Consider the following 15,212-nt stretch of genomic DNA (forward strand, 5'->3'; position numbering starts at 1 on the left):
TATAAGCAATCCTACGTTATGATTCTTCATTGAAACTGTCTACCACTATTTAGTAGGAAGTTGTACGATAAGTTAATTCTAGAGCAGTTATAACATATCGACTTTAAAAAGAAATATATTGGAGGATCCTTTGTGATGAAAATTTGGATTATTAAGTGTTTTCATTCCTTTCAGGACAGTAGCTCCACAAGGCTTTCTTTGCCATGTCAAATATACTAGTCGCATAAAGAGGCGACAAATAATGGGCAATTTATGTTCTGTTAATTAAAAATCCTTTTTGCACCTTCTGCTAAACTTTAGGAATAAAAGAAAAAAGAAATAGGAAGTGCCACAGAGCATGATGACTACCTTCTTCTTTAGATGTGAAACTACAGAAGGATATTAGTTCAACATATATAAGATACATCCAAGGTAATCAGGCAACTAAATGAGATGCTTCACAATCGATTGTTGACACCCAATTTTGTCTCGCTTTTCTTTCAAACTAGAAGGAGGTTAGCACGGGCCCAACACCAAAAAAGTCCAAGTTAAAGCAATAGTTAATCGGTACATATAGTTTTACGTCTATGCGAACTACAAGCTCTCGATATAGCTTCTGATTTTTGTAAAGGAAGAAACTTACAAAATGATGCAATTAGCATGTTGTTATAAGCAAGGACGGAAAGTTCAATAGTTAAAACTAAAGTTTGACCAAAACACTCATAGAGCTGCAATTAAAATAAGCTACATTCAACCCAAGAAAAGAAGATAGAGTTACATGCCATGAGATGTTGTGCAGGAAGTGTGAAGCTAAAATACTACAGAATGTTGTTTTTTCATCAATCCAACAGAGGTACACTATTAACTTAAAAGAGCAGCAAGAACATCGATAGTAACATTAGCACCTACTTGTCATCTAAGTTACTCGGAATCTTCGAAAGTGTTGCCATACCCGTATCGGATCCTTCAAAAATACACTACTTTTGAAGGATCCGACACGCACCCGACGACATTTTCGAAGAGTCCGAGTAACTTTCCCCGTTTGCTGTAGAAGTTTAACCTTGAATGATATTTGCCTCTTCTCTAACAAATAACATAAAGATAATTGGATAGATGTTCACTTGAGGCCTCAATAGGATAGCTGAGCACTACTTCATGGTTGTAGTCTTCTTTGATGTACACAGCAGTAAGTCAAGTTTCTATGGGGTACCCATGACGACAAACTATCATTGTTCTCAAGGCAGTACGACATGCCCAGTGCTACCCTTATTTGTATCTCCCAATCCAAATGTTCATCTTACTTTACAGCAAGATTCAAGAATTAGAGATCTTGCCTATCATAATGGAACACGGAAAGAGATGAGACAATTTAAATAAAGTAGTCATTGTGAAAACAATGGAAAAAATTAAAAATACTTTAAGAATGTAGGAGTTTCAAACTGTAATCATACAAAAACCAAATACGTGTATTTTTACGCAAAAAAAAAAAAAAGTAGTTATTTTTATGCTAATTCACCAAAGACCTTGATCAATTGTGTTTCTTTAGTTCCATGCAAGAGTGGTATTTCATTACACCACAGATGTGGTATCTCGAAAGTGTGGTTTTTCATAACATTGGAAGGAGAAACATCCAACATAAACATTAGATATTTAATATTGCAACAAAGGATAGTTTCTTCTTACATGGCAAGCAAAATGTTACTAACAAAAAGAGCAGAGAAAGCAACTCAACTTACATTGCAATCAACCTAGCTCAAGTCAAATTTCAATAACCTCATCAGATAAGAGGATGGTATTAAACTATACACCCCTTCACCATTCCGAATGATATTAAAGGTAGTTGTTGGTTTTAAATCTTTCGAAATGCACAGTGGAAGGGCTCTTATAAACATAATAATTAAGCTGCTCATTTTCTAAAAAGTTGAGTGAAGCAACGAAAGTTTGTCTAAATTTGGATCAAACTGTTCTGTGTGTTTAACCAACATTACTAAAGAATTACTAACTTCCAAAGAATCGACCTCTATGCAGTGATGTCACTTGATGCCATGTTCAAATGCTAGAAACTGTATTTTTTTTTAAAAGGAAGAGAAAGATAGGCTGCCCAATTTATAGATCAAAGTTGGTCAGTACATAACTTGGTATTTGTTATTATTTTTGGTATATATAGATCTCACGCAAGATAGCCAATTAGGAGGTATCAGTTTACCTCTTTACAAATTTCTTCACCCTCATTTGATGACGATCTTAAAGGTGCTGAAACTTGCCTTTAGCAGTTCCATAGGCTCTCATCACATTCACTTCCTTCAAGTTAAGCACCTTCCTACTGCCCTACAACCCAAAAGAATAGGGTCTAATTTTCTATATCAGTGGGAAATCTCTGCCAAATTTTTTTGCTAGAATACTTTTCAATCTGTCTCCATGATGGAAACCAATTGTAATTCCCAAACAGACACAAGAAAGGAAAGATGTATTACATAAACAATCCCTCATCTAGCTTCCATTAATCACACTGTTAGCTGTTGGAGAAAATCAAAGGCACAGAGAAGAGCAATAAACAAAATAAAAGAGAGATGAACAAATATTTTGCAGACATCGAAGACATACCTGAAGTTCGATTCACAAGCCCAAATAAATTTGGAGAAAACCACATGTAGCTACTTTTTGTAGTAAGAGATAGAGGATTAGAAAGAACCATAAAATCAAAGTAGCACAGAGGAAAGTGAAGAAGTGAAGTGGAAGCCAAATGTCGCCCCCCTAAAGCTCGGAAGTCATCGATAGAGTAGTGAAGCAAAGAAACAATTAGGACATGTAATAAAGAAGAATCTTCATTTGAAGCATACAAAGACTTATTAACATTGAAATTTGTTACTTTTTACAGTTATTACACGTAGACAAATAATTAACCATTTGGGGGTGGAATAAAGCTTTACATTTCAACAACTATAACTGGATTCTTTTATATCTAACAGAATTCCGTATTTTTAAGAGGCCAACTATACATTACTCAAATTCTTTTTGTAAGAAATAAATAAAGAAGAAAAATCAAATTTACGTGTAATTTCTCCCTTAAATCCTAAAAGCAGCTGAAGTTTTAAGTAACAGGAATAATAGAGCAAATTGCATCGCAAAAATGTTTTTTAAACTTTCAACTAAACTACAAATTTTGGTGATATTTAAGTAATCAAGCTACAACAACAAGTATTTGTTGACTTAAACAGTCGACTTATTCACAAGTGAGCTTCAGATCTACCTAATGAAGCTAGTATAAACTTTTCATAAACACTAGTTTTAGCATACGTGCGTTGCACGTGTGTATCGCGTCAATATATTTACATGTATTCACTTTTTTCTTATTTAAAATATACTTTAAAGTTTGAGTTTACAGTAAGTACATGCATGTATAGTTGATCAAGTTTGAGATAATTTTTGTTATAATTACTATTTGACATATAAAATTAATTACCTGGAAGAATTATGCGGTAAAAAGTCATTAATAGAAAACGTGCTACATGCAAGAGATTTTTGGAGAAATTAACCATAAAATGCATCATAATTAGTCTCTTAAGAATTTTCAAGTAAGCTGTAAAATTTCAATACTATTTTCTTACATTAGTATTTATGAGATAAGTTAATTTTAAAGCGGTTCAATGGTCCATAAACATTAAGGACCAAAATGTAAACGATAATAACAAACCCAAAGCACCAATTATTATTTTTATTAAATTACAATAAATTCGTGCAACAATCTAGATTTTTTATAATATTACCATACTTGTGGCCTATGAGTTATCCGAAATTTCATTTAACACATTGGATGGAAATTATGTTACACTAAAAAATATAGGAAAAATTAATATCTAAGATTCGCTTTTCGCTGCATTGCACAATATGCAATTTACCGAAAATACATATCTCTACATAAAGTGGACCAATAAAAAAAGCTTATTGAAGAATAGTATTACTCTAGAAAGATTAAAGTATGGAGATAAAAAAATAGATCGTGGAAGTGGGTGGAAGTCGCATACCTTAGCTTAATAGCTTGATGACGATTCAAGAGAATTTGTCTTGAGCAATTGATGTAAAAAAACACCGAACTTGTCACAACTAATTATAAAATAATGATCATAATCGATCTCTTTGAATAACTGAAACTTAACAATTTCGTCTCACCTATTAGTATGAAAAAGAATCTACAATAATGAAGCTGGACAAATACAACTCATTCTAGAAAAATTAAAATATTAAAATAGAAAATAAACTTTAGAAGTAGGTTGAAGCCACATAACTTTGCCATATTTTGAATAATTTGTAACCCAATGCTTTATCAAATAAACATCAATAGAAAAAATTGGGACAATCAAACTCTATTGGTTTCACGGTAAATAATTTAAAACAAATTACCTCTATAAATTGAAATTTCACTAATAACGAAAGTGTCATATTTGTTAAAACACACAACATCAAGAAAAAGGGACATGGAGATCAATATTATTAAAATATGAAGATAAAAAAAATAGATCGTGGGAAGTGGGTTGAAGTCACATACCTTAGCTTGATGGCTTGATGACGATTCAAGAGATTTTGTCTTGAGCAATTGATGTAAAACAAAATTGAACTTGTCACAATTAATTATAAAATAATGATCATAATCGATCTCTTTGAATAATTGAAACTTAACAATTCCGTCTCACCTATTAGTATGAAAAAGATTCTGCAATAATGAAGCTGGACAAATATAACTCATTATGGAAAGATTAAAATATGAAAATAGAAAATAAACTTTAAAAGTAGGTTGAAGTCACATATCTTTCCATTTTTGAATAATTCGCAATCCAATAATAAGTTGGAACATTCAAACACTGTTGGTTTCACGATAAATAATGCTAAACATATTATCTTTATAATTTGGAATTTCACAAATAAAATACATCAACATAATAAGTTGGGACAATCAAACACTGTTGGTTTCACGGTAAATAATACAAAACAAATTATCTCTATAATTTGGAATTTCACAAATAAAGAAAGTGTCATATTTTTTTTAAAACACACAACATCAAGAAAAAAGGATATGGATCAATATGATATTATGCTTAAGGAATATATTTAAATTAAAGGAAAATAAAAGTACCAAATTTACCTATACGGACTTAAGCAATGATTTAGTTGAAATTGTTCGTTTGGAAATTGCCCGAAAAGCTAATCATAGGTTCTTATCTCCATCGGAACAATAGGGCCGTTATACTCATTACTAAACATGCTGAAGAGAGGAATCTGGGTTAAATTGTGTTCGTCATTGATCTTTTATGCTCCATCATAGTAATCCGGTATGAAATTCTCCTCGTCCACAACATGAAAACAAAAAGATAGGGTAACGAAAGGACACCGACCGAAAACTTGGAAGCAAATGTTATCAGTACTATTAATAAAAGTTGTTAGAAAGTGGACTACTACCTCTATGATTACCCAAGAATCCCGTACGCCCTCTTTCCTTAATCGTCTCAATTCTTTCCCTGTTTTTTCAAACTAAAACCAAATTTACAACATTAACTATTCAACTTAGACATTAGTTTTAATTTATTACCCTATCTATACAATGACAATGAGTCCTAAACCTAAAAGGAACGGATGCACGCATTGTTATTTGTTTCCTTACGAATCAGTTATGTTAGATAGTTTAATGGAAAAGGAGTTATTATACAATATTTAGTTGATTCTGAAGTGCTAAATTATTGGAAAATAATTAAATAACTATATAATTAAATTAATAATAATTTGAAAAAATAGTAAATGACAATTTTGTCTATTATTGAGGCTTTTAATGAGGGGCAAAAAGTTCAATCAATATTTCTAAGGCCCGTCATGCTTTTAATATAGTATAGATTATAAGAAACTCTTACATACCTAAGAGAAAAACTTAAGCTTGGAGAATAACAGGTTCAAATGTTTCTTCAGATTGACTTGCAACCTGCGAACATCAATTCCTAGAGATTCAGCGAGACATGCTGCCATAGCTCTATTTACACACTTATAAAGTGTAGAACCTGCATAAGGTAATGGAATTTTGACTCCAAGTGAATAACATTTTCAAAAGTCTTATGCACAATGAATTAAATAAAAGAAAGAAACATAGGTGTGACATATGAATACTCACCTAGAGTGTACTCAAATACTACTTCAATTGCCATAACAGCCCACATAGCATACCATCCAACAACTTCACACAGAGGCCACATGTAATAAAACAAAGACACAAGTGAAAGAGCCAATCCTACTTTGAGGCAATGAACAACCTTTTTTTTTTGGGAGAATTAGGTGCAAAAAAAATTGCCAGACACAAGGGAAAGAGCCAATCCTACTTTGAGGCAATGAACAACCTTTTTTGGGAGAATTCGGTGCAAAAAAATTGCCACCTAAGTGTATTGTTGAAATTTGTAGAATATGCAAAGCAAATGCTTTTGGTTTCTTTCACATATATGCCCTCAGCTTCTTCATTGCAATGTTATCATACGACTAAGGAAAGGAAGCAAAGTTACTCTGGAAGCACTCTATCATTCAACTCCAGTTCTTGTTATTTCTTGCATTATGAAATTTGGGGTCTCTTGCATCTTGCACCAACATTTTTCAAGATTATGAGCCTCTGATGTTGGGCCGGTGCTCCAGTAATTGAAGAAAAGATAAGTCACAGGCAACCGAGTAATGCACTTACCTTCTAGATAGAACAGAGGCACAGTTGAGACAGCTCTGTCATCCAAGAAGGCCAGCCTATTATGAGTATCCTCGACATCTGACACATGAAAATGTTCAAAAAATAAGTTAAACAACGTGAAAGTCACATCATCCCGAAAGAGTAATTGAAGAATGAAAATGGAAAAGCAGAATACACCTACCACCAAGGTAAGAATGTAAGCCAGCCAAAGAGGTGTCATAAGTAAATTCACCAGATGCAGATGCTCCCCCCGAACTACGATAACTATGATCAGCAGCCAAGTAACAATAAAAAAAACATCTCTTCATTGGTACTTTCAATAAAGAATTCTTAATTGATGGAGCAAGCAAAGAACAAAGTAGTTGTTCAAGATGGAGAACTTACTTTCTCTATAGCCCCTTTTCTTCAATCAATGCATGTACGGAATTGGTTAAAAGAATAACAAATGCCACAGGAATTTCAAGAATAGCTACAAAAAATCTGGTAATTAACTTCTCCGGGAGTCGGTAGTAATGAATTGACATAGCTACATCCCTAAAACAGCACGGAACTGCACCCATCTCTAAACGTCGAGACATCTCAGATAACCCAGTCATTCCAAGTAGGCAGTAGAAAATTTCTAAACAGTACTGTAAAGTTCTCCGACAGAGGAGGACATCCAATCTGCCAAAGTAAACTTGGTCATAAAGAAAATAAACATTGATTCGAGAAAATTTACCTACCTATTCTAAAGAATAGTTAACTGTTTGGATAAAGTAAAAAAGTGCTTTCAGGCACTTGTTTTTAAAAAGCCAAAAGCTACAATTCCTAACTTATGGCTTATGCTTCAAAGCCAATTAAAATAAGTCCATCCAAACGGGTTCTAAATTTTGCAGCCACTATCAAAATGTTAACCGGAGCATAGGCAAGCGTACAAAAGAAATGCACAAATTTCTTAACAGAATTTTCTAAAAGGTCGAGACCTCAACTCCATAAAATAAACATTTTTGACTTCCCAAAAGCTCGAGGAAACAGGCTATAAAGGCAAAACAATAACCAAAATAAAATTGAAAAACAACACAATGTACTACCTCTTGATGAGCAGATCTTCTGCAACGTTCTGTTTGTCGAGCTAATCGAATCTTTTTTAACACATAGCTATTAATTCAACATACCCCACAAAGAAATTCAAGAAACAAAATCAAAACTTACATCAAATTCAAATCCTTATAAGCATTCAAGTAAGAAAAAAAATTACTTACTTCTTTCTTTCTTCAAGTTACTTCTTGCGATTAACTAAAATAGCAGCACCAAATGCTCCACGCCCCATTTCTTCCATGATCTCATAATGATCCATTTTTCATTCCATTACTTACTAAAACACTCAAAAAAAATCCAAGAAAAAATATGTAAAATTTTTAAAATCAGTCACAACATTTTCTTTATCAGTCAAAAAACTTAAGTTTTAATTTTTGCAGATCAATTCCAGAAAAAAAAAAAAAAAAAAAAAACAACAACAACAACAACACTCTGAGTACCCATAAGCACAAAAGACATAAAGATGGCTTTTGGGTGTTTGAGAAATCAAATGTTTGACTGAAACTTAAGTTTTAATTTTGGCAGTTCAAAAAAAAAACAACAACAACAACACTCTTGAGTACCCATAAGCACAAAACACATAAAGATTGCTTTTTTATTCAAGAATAGGCTTTTGGGTATTTGAGAAATCAAATGTAGAAGAACATTTTCATTAGGTAAAAGAAGAAAAGGGGTTGAATCCCTAAATAGTCAAAAGAAACGCCATCACTTATTTTTCCATTCTCTTCAGCTCCTCTTCGCCTTATTGAGACATAGCAACTTCAAAAATCTTCAACAGAGAAGTGAAAAAGGAGAAAAAGCCATAAATAGTCCCTTATCTATGGGAGTAGGTCTAAAATATCAAATTTGATCTCGAACTATATATATATATATATATATATATATATATATATATATATATATATATATATATACATCCAAAAAAACTTATCAAATTTGATACTCCGTCTATTTTTATACAAACGACAGTGATAAACTCATAAACCTTGCCCGTAGACACACACACGTTAAACCATTACACACACACACACACACACACACACACACACACCATTTCTCTCTCACTGCTTCTTTTTCCTCAAGTTCATTCTTTAACCTCAACTTTCTTCCTCAAGTTCTCTCTCGCGTTTCGTAACCGACGATTTTGCATCGGTTAAACCGACTCCTAGTCCCGTCGGTTTTTTTAAAAAAAAAAAAAAATTAAAAAAAAAACCGACGGTCTCACGTCGGTTTTTTTTTTTTTTTTTAAATTAAAGAATGAAATGTAGGAACTTGGAATCGAACCCGGGTATGTTCCTTGGCATTAAAGGGGTTTACCACTAGAACAACGATATTTTTTTGTTCATATACTTACATTGATTTAATTTTCTTGTTTTTCGCTCTAAAAATCGACGGAGTCGTCTCCGTTAGGTTTTTATAAAAAAAATAAAAAATAAAAAATCGACGGACTCATTAGTTTATTTTAGAAAATAATTATATTTTTTAAACATTTTTGTGCAAAAAATAACGAACCATGATCCGTCGGTTTTCTTAAAAAAAAAAGATTTAAAAAAATTATTGAAAAAAGCCGACTCGAATCCGTCGGTATTTCCGTCGATTTTTGCTATCGGTTTTACAGCTTTTTAGTAGTGTTTGAGAAGAATGGTTCGAAATTTTGTGCACGAGTTTGTCTTTTCGAATTTAGAGACTCGAGAGCGACACCGCGTGCAGACGCTCTTTTTTTTTTTTTAAAACAAGAGGAACTTGAGGAAAAGAAGCGAGGAGAGAGAGAATATAGGTCGAGGAATGGTTTAACGATTAATCTCACGAAGGTTTATGAGTTTGTACGCCGTTTGTATAAAAAAAAATAGACGGAGACCAGATTTGATAAGTTTTTGGATAGTTAAAGGACTAAAATCGGTAAATGTATAGATAAGGGACCATTTTAGACCTACTCCCATAGATAAGGGACTATTTATGGCCTTTTCTCAGTGAAAAAGAGAGAGAAGGACGACAGAGAGAGAAAGAGAAAAGGCCATAAATAGTCCGTTATATCCGGGAGTAGGTCTAAAATGGTCCTTATGTATAAACTTACCAATTTAGTCCTTTAACTATCCAAAAACTTATTAAATTTGGTCTTCGTCTATTTTTTATACGAACAATGTATAAATTTATAAACTTTCGTGAGATTAATCATTAAATCATTCCTCAGACCTATATTTCTTTCTCCCTGCTTCTTTTTCCTTAAGTTGATTCTTTAACCTCAACTTTCCCAACGATCTCACGTCGGTTTTTTTTTTTAAATTAAAGAATGAAATGTACGAACTTAGAATCGAACCCGGGTATGTTCCTTGGCATTAAAGGGCTTTACCACTAGACCACTTATATTTTTTGATCATATACTTACATTGATTTAATTTATACTGTTTTTTCGCTCTAAAAATCGATGGAGTCCGTCTCCGTCGGCTTTTTTATAAAAAAATAAAAAATAAAAATAAAAAAACTGATGGACTCCATCGGTTTATTTTAGAAAATAATATAAAAAATAATAATATTTTTTCGCGCATTTTTGTGCAAAAAATAACTGACGCGATCCGTCGGTTTTCTTTAAAAAAAAAAAAGAATTTAAAAAATCATTGAAAAAATTGACGGAATTCGTCGGTTTTTACCAGTTTTTTAGTAGTGTTTGAGAAGAGTGGTTACAGAAATTTTGTGCCTGAGTTTGTCTTTTCGAATTTTAGAGACTCGAGAGCGACACCAATGCCAGAATGCTCTTTTTTTTTTTTTTTTTTTTAACAAGAGGAACTTGAGGAAAAAGAAGCAGGGAGAGAGAAATATAAGTCTGAGGAATGATTTAACGATTAATCTCACGAAAGTTTATGAGTTTGTACGCTGTTTGTATAAAAAAATAGACGGAGATCAAATTTGATAAGATTTTGGATAGTTAAAGGACTAAAACCGGTAAGTGTATAGTTAAGGGACCATTTTAGACCTACTCCCATATATAAGGGACTATTTATGGCCTTTTCTCGAGAGAGAAAGGGAAGAAAACAAAATGGGCATGACCAGAAGCTCCTAGATTAGAAGGCATGAATCATCAATTTGCCCTTTAAAATATCTGAAATCGCCAAAATACCCTTGTTCGTACCTTGTTCGTTCACCCTACTCCCATTCTATATTAGTAGAGATAGTGAATTATTCTTTAGGACCCCTAAGACCTTGAATCCGCGACTTAAGTAGCACAAAAAATAAAAAGTTGAACCAAACTAGTACAAAAAAAAAAAATACATTATTAGTTTTCACGCACGAAATTCGTGCGTGAAAACTAAACCGCAAAAAATCCACAAGCCTTTCACGCACGACCTTTGCGCGTGATAGGGTTTCTTGTTTTTTTTTTTTTTTTTTTTTTGTGTGTTACCTTTCCAATCACATTTTTTTCCATACTTTGGGCAAAGATTAGTCATATTTCAAAACCCCAAAATATCAATATTTTATATAAAACTTAATATCTTTTTTGCGTACAATAATGTCGGCTCATTACATCAAGTCCACCTAAACGTTTGGATCGTCGTTTTAGGGGCTCTAAAGTGCCCCGAAGTAAGTTTTGAAACTTAAGTTTTGAAACTTGTCATATTTATAGGGTTTTGATTTAAGTGTTTTATTATATTTGAATGTACAAATTTAAATATTTGATTTAATAATAATTCATCCAATACGAGAGTTTATACTAATTAAAAAATAATTCATTCCATTTAATTACAATACTAATTTAAAGCAATACAATAATAAATTACAATAACAATACAATCTTCAAGTTCTAGAATTCTATTACTTCGAGACGTGCTTGTACTACCACGGCCTTGTTGCCCGCACGAACGCTCGTCATGGCCATATTGCTTACATATAGAGCATTTGCGAGAGTAAGTTCTTTCACTAACATCCATTTGATTGGGTCCAGCTGACTCCGTGAGTTAATGCCCAATTTTACGATGTAATCCTTGTTAGCAACCATTGAAAATGGCTCGTTTGTGCCAATAAGCTTCATTACCAAGTGATGGAATTGGCGGAATAAAATCGTGGACCTTGTATTCCCCGCCACATAATTTGTTACGTTTTCTCATTCTCTCGAAGCACTTGTGACATGAGAACACGGCACGTGGTACGTTTGCCACTTACCACAAGTGCATGTTCATGTTGCCTACAAACGGTATGCACGTTTCCACCACTTACCGTTGTAATAACCGTCCTAATTTCATACACACGTTGAATTGGGTCATACTCGGCCATTTGGTGGCGCTTTCATTTTTTCTATAATGCTCCATAGTTTTGAAGGGCGATGGCATCCATGTCCCACCGTCGGCTAATATCGCTCCGGCTTGCCTTGTCCTAACCACAAATCGCTCCACCACTGCTGCTGAAAGTCATTCTCCATTGCGGTGATTGGTAGTCCTCGAGTAGATTTCGACAAGCCATTGAAAGACTCGAGTACATTTGTTGCGAGCATGCCCCATTTTGCCTCCAATCACATGAAGCGTCCATTTTTCAACTTTGAGCTTCATCAACCAAACGTATGCGGGTTCACTCGCCACGATCGATCCATTTTTGCGGCCCATTTTCGTTGTTGATGCTCCATCGCGCCCCCACATCAATTTGTTTAGAGTGCCATTGTGAAACGTTGATTGCAAATTTTCCTTCAAGTGCCTTAAACAATAGCGATGGTAAACAAAGGAAAATTTGCCACCCAGGTAAATTATCCATATTGTGCAATATGCCTTTATGAAGATCGACGGACACATATCGCGGTGACGATCCTTAATAACATACGAGTTTTCAAATGGGTCAAAAAGATCCCCATGTGTCGTTGCTCTCGTTAGCGGCAATTGCGAAAGCAAGAGGAAATATTGACCCGTTGGCATCCATTCTATTGCAATTAGGAGCTTGATGTCGTAGGCACCATATACACGCGTACGTGCATCTATAGATATCACCGGTCGGCGATGAGCAAAACCATCAATGCATGGTTTGAATGTCCAAAATACGAAGTTGAAGATTTTACTCTCTATACGCCGCCACTCTACAACAAATACCATGATTAAAATGTTGTGAGAAGGCGCCATATACCTGGCGGCCCGATTGAAAAGAAGTATGCCAATTTCCAAAGACCATTTCAAAAGCGCGTCTACGCCCAAGAAATCCCTCTCTGTTACTTATATTTTTACTATATACGGCTTGAACGTTTCGAATACAATCTTTAATGGGGAACCTGCACAAGTTTAAACAAACAATATTTAGTAATGATCTTTCAATTGATATAAGACATATAATGTACTAGGTAGGATAAGTTACCTTGGCGTTTCGGCAATGTCTTTAAGTAACACTTGAGCAATCATGTTTATATCTAAATTATAATGATCTGCTCGATTTTCTTCCATATCACAAGTGTGTCTTTCGCGAATTTTTGTGATAGCCTACATACCATCAGGCTTAACAATTCCCCGAAGCAACCACTCACAGCCTTGATATCATCGTCTACAAACTAGCCTCCATATCTTTATGTTTGACTAATAAACCTTAAACTCCCTCATGTCCTTAAAACAATAAATTTTGACAGCCCGTTGCAACGCTTTTTTGGATGCGAACAACATTCCCTTTGCAAGGTAGCATCGATCTTTGTTGAGATCCTTTGGTTCAATCCAAAGTTTTTAGGCGACTATCATAGTCTTCTCTTGTGAAGACAAATGCATCATCACGACCCATTTGTCAAGATAAGGGATATTGTTAGAATGCCACCGAATCGGGCTTTTGAAGTTGGGTTTTCCACTCGGTGGTGGTACGTGGTGGTGCATTGGTTCTTGTTGGTTTTGGCTTTGAGGAATATTGTTGGTCATACCAACTTGAACATCATCATCATCTTCATCATCGGTTACCTCTCGCATTATTAGCTATTTCATCGTCATCACTTGATGATGACTCATAATAATTAGGAAAATCTTCATTATTAAGTGCATGCATCCTCCTACACGAAAAGTAACATATTTTAAATACCAACATCATATATATATATATATATATATATATATATATCAACGTGATGAACTTACTGTTATTCATAAGCACTGTCATGGTGTGGAGAATGATCAACTCCACCGAACTGAGAGGATTGACCAACATCCATATTTGGTACCAGCAAGTGAGTTTTGAGAATAGTTCCTATAAAGATTTGAAAATCGGTTATTTACCAATTCATACAACAAACGCATGCTACTACACATAATAATAATATAAAAAATCCATATTTACCAATTTTCATTGTAAGCTTGATTAAATTGCGGCTTAGATTTTCAGCGACACTTGACCACTCAAAATGTCTCCATAAGAACTAAAGTCTCCATAAGTGTTACCATGAATAAAAATTTGGACTTGAGGGATTTCTTCCGAGGTATCTTTTCAACATACATCTCAAGAACATTAATGAATACTAAATCACGATATTCTTCCGGCGATCCCAAATAATCACTCAAAGATTCATCATCGGCTGATATTGTGCATGCCATAACGCACTACACCGTTTGATATTGTTTGTGGATATCATGGTTATTGAGATTCCAATCTCAGTGGGTGTAGTTTTCATTCTTTTGTGCATGTAACTGACTAGTGTTTCATAATTTAAAGTTGTTGGAAATTTAACATGGGCTTTTAGTTTGATACTATAACGAATGGAGTAATTGTCCTCGACGATATCTCCATCCCATAATAGTGAAACCTTAACAGTTGAAGCATTTTGAGACATTTTTTCAATGAAGTTTGATTTTTTTTTAATGACTTGTAAGACTTAGACTTATGCAATTGATGAGTTTTTCACTCGTCAAGCCTTCAAGTTAAATAGATTCCTGAAATCGTCATGCGTGGTGTGTTGTCAAATCAATACTTATAGTGCGCATTAAAATGGTGTGCAATACAAGACGGGCAAATAATGCAGCAACGTATTGTCAATCAAGCCTTTATGTGTCACAGATTCCTGAAATCGTCATGCGTGGTGTGTTGTCAAATCAATACTTATAGTGCGCATTAAAATGGTGCGCAATACAATACGGGCAAATAATGCAGCAGCGTATTGTCAAATCAAGCCTTTATGTGTCAATAGATTCCTCGGCGACCACGACCACCTGCTGCCCCAGCTGGGGCACTGGGAACACGCTCATGGAGACGCTTAAAGTCATGTGCTGTCTCTCGCCCCGGTCTCGGCAAGCTCAATCATCCGTGCGCATACTCCGCCGTCTCGGGGCCTCCGTACGGCAAAGGTGCTCTCATAGCGCATCGTACGAACGGTCCGTACCACATATGTTTACAAATATTAACAATTGAATAAATTTGTAAAGTAGTACATAAGACGATGGTTTAAGTTTAAGACTAATAAAACTTACCGGCGCCTCGTACGCTCCCCGCGAGAGCTATATATCCCGGTGCC

At 34.3% G+C, this 15,212-nt stretch overlaps 2 long non-coding RNA genes across 3 annotated transcripts; both read right to left on the reverse strand.

The window, feature by feature from the left end:
* Positions 1-685: 685 nt before the first annotated feature.
* On the reverse strand, positions 686-5,304 carry LOC132037515 (uncharacterized). 2 transcript variants are annotated; one of them, XR_009409911.1, is made up of 3 exons: positions 5,120-5,304; positions 4,526-4,594; positions 686-4,149 (listed from the first exon to the last, which is right to left on the reverse strand). It is a non-coding gene; the product is annotated as an uncharacterized LOC132037515 (long non-coding RNA). The 2 variants fall into 2 exon arrangements; XR_009409910.1 differs by having other exon boundaries at positions 686-4,594.
* A 477-nt stretch (positions 5,305-5,781) lies between these two features.
* Positions 5,782-8,548, reverse strand: LOC132037516 (uncharacterized). Its single transcript, XR_009409912.1, has 4 exons — positions 7,930-8,548; positions 6,870-7,825; positions 6,134-6,766; positions 5,782-6,023 (listed from the first exon to the last, which is right to left on the reverse strand). It is a non-coding gene; the product is annotated as an uncharacterized LOC132037516 (long non-coding RNA).
* Between the last annotated feature and the right edge of the window lie 6,664 nt (positions 8,549-15,212).

Source organism: Lycium ferocissimum, chromosome 11 (assembly GCF_029784015.1).
Source record: "Lycium ferocissimum isolate CSIRO_LF1 chromosome 11, AGI_CSIRO_Lferr_CH_V1, whole genome shotgun sequence".
Lineage (NCBI taxonomy): Eukaryota > Viridiplantae > Streptophyta > Magnoliopsida > Solanales > Solanaceae > Lycium > Lycium ferocissimum.